Source organism: Procambarus clarkii, chromosome 42 (assembly GCF_040958095.1).
Source record: "Procambarus clarkii isolate CNS0578487 chromosome 42, FALCON_Pclarkii_2.0, whole genome shotgun sequence".
NCBI classification, from domain to species: Eukaryota; Metazoa; Arthropoda; class Malacostraca; order Decapoda; family Cambaridae; genus Procambarus; species Procambarus clarkii.
This window is the reverse complement of record NC_091191.1, coordinates 39,225,966-39,228,186: the sequence shown is the minus strand read 5'-3', so window position 1 is coordinate 39,228,186 and position 2,221 is coordinate 39,225,966. Positions and strand designations below refer to the sequence as shown.

The 2,221-nt window shown below is 34.7% G+C and overlaps 1 long non-coding RNA gene across 1 annotated transcript; it reads right to left on the bottom strand.

Moving 5' to 3' along the window:
- Positions 1 to 241: 241 nt before the first annotated feature.
- On the bottom strand, positions 242 to 1,735 carry LOC138373402 (uncharacterized). The gene is made up of 3 exons (XR_011231180.1): positions 967 to 1,735; positions 700 to 828; positions 242 to 320 (listed from the first exon to the last, which is right to left on the bottom strand). It is a non-coding gene; the product is annotated as an uncharacterized lncRNA (long non-coding RNA).
- Positions 1,736 to 2,221: the final 486 nt, after the last annotated feature.

Genomic DNA, 2,221 nt, shown 5'->3' with positions numbered 1-2,221 from the left:
AATACAAATGATAAAAATTGATGTGTTTTCATTAGAATTAACTAAAATGTTCCTGATTTTCCGTTTATATTACCAATGGAATATGCACACGTAAAACCGCTCTAATCCGGCTGAAACGTCGATATATGCAATAAAAACAGAACTTCTCCCCTTTCAATATCTTACACAGTATTTTAACGAGAAACAAATAGTTGATTGAAAATGAAGTATTTAAGGGGGCGATAGTTAGGGTTCATAAAAGTTGTTCTAGTGCAATGAAAATTTATTGACGTGTTACACGTGAAGAGGGCTGCAAGTGATCCAAGTTTCAGCATCGCAGCCTAAATAGAGAGGGAGAAAAAAAAAAAATCTTTTTTTAACCATTTTTTTACATGTTTTAAAGTTGATATAACAAATACAAATATCAACTGATATTATTTGTATGATACTCAGCTATCACAATACTATATAATAAAGGTTGTCTAGTGGCATTATTATCCCAAACCTATTTAGTGCAATAATACAAATTTTCAAAGTTCACCCAAAAAATTATGCAACAAAATGATGTTTATAAATATATATAAAATCAATAAATGATCATAGGGGAAATATATAACTTGAGTTTTTAGAGGCACAGACTCTACATATAATGTGCAAGTTCCATGTAAATTGAATAATAAATAAAAAAGTTATTCAACCATATAGTTGCAAATTAGTTACCTGTAAAAAATGAAGGTCAAAGTTCAGCCACCTTTGGCTGAGGTTGATGAACTACCAATTTCAATCAAAATTACCACCCTTGTAGATTGGCATTCCTTCAGTAAGGTGTGTAAGTTCCATGAAGATCGCCTGATAAAAAAAAAAAAAAAAATTATTAAAAAAAAAATAAAAAAAAAAAAATAAAAAAAATAAAAAAAAAGACAGCAGCTTTATATTTACAATTATTTATGATATAGTATCAAGATATAAAACATAATACATACTAACCTAATATAATTGGTCTGAAATATGCAACATCTTGCAACATCAAGAGGGAGAACGTCTTGAGTTGCAGGTCTAAGATCTTGAGTGGCAGGTGCCGCAGGTGGTGTGGCAGGTGCCGCAGGTGGTGTGGCAGGTGCAGCAGGAGGTGTGGCAGGTGCCACAGAGGTGTGGCAGGTGCCACAGGAGGTGTGGGTGCCTGGGTGTGAGGCGAGGTAGTGTGTTGTGGGGGCGGGAGGCTGCCCTCTCTCTTCACTCAAGGGAACTCTTGTTTTGCCTCAGTGTGGCTTTACGCTCCTTCTTTACTTGGCTAACGAGTAGAGCTCTTGCCTTTAGAGCTTTCTTCTTGTCCGATACTATATCCATTGTGCAGTATATGCAAGAAAATACGATCTGTGCGAGCGCGTCAGGCATGCGACCGCCGGCACAGACACTGAGAGGGTGACTAAGCCAGAGTAATCGGATTATAGCCCCTCCCTCTCACAGAAGACAGTTGCCAGCGAGTGTGTTTATAATTTGTATATGCATAACAAGATATTCTCCACTCTATTGCGAAATACTAGACGCTTACAACGTATGACGCATCACCCTACGGCGCACCCGAGCCGCGAGGACCAGATTTCGGGCAATTGCGGCTGGAAAATTTGCTCTAATTACGTTATTTATTATCATAACATTAAACGGTTTGCACCACGGTGTTGCCAGAACGTTGTAGTATTTTTATAAATTTTTCGTGTTTGGCCGAATTTTTTCGGCCAAACAATTATAACGCCACCTTAAGGTTAATTTCTAACCAATTATGTGTTTGCATCATTTTTATCGTATATGTAATAAATTAATAACAATAAACTGAAAATTCACAAAAACGTGGAAAAATAGCAAAATATTGCCTAATTCGATGATATTTTGTTTAAATCACATAAAGGGAAAGGGGGGATGATAAACGTCAAAATATTGCTAAATTCGATGATTTTTAGTACAAAACAAAATGCAAGAAAACTTGCTTTAAAATGCAATATTATTCGAAATTCTGATATTTGAAGGTCAAATCACATATCGTGAGAAAACATCAAGTAGTATCGAAATATTGGTATAAAAATATATTTACGTAAAATCACACTACATGAAAAACGTGAAAAAAGTAACTATATTACCAAATTTGAGGATTTTAACTTCAAATAAGCGAGGTTTTATATTAGATCCTAGAAAAGACATATTAAAAGCTGTTTCCAATAAAATGATAAAAATCTTCAAATTATAA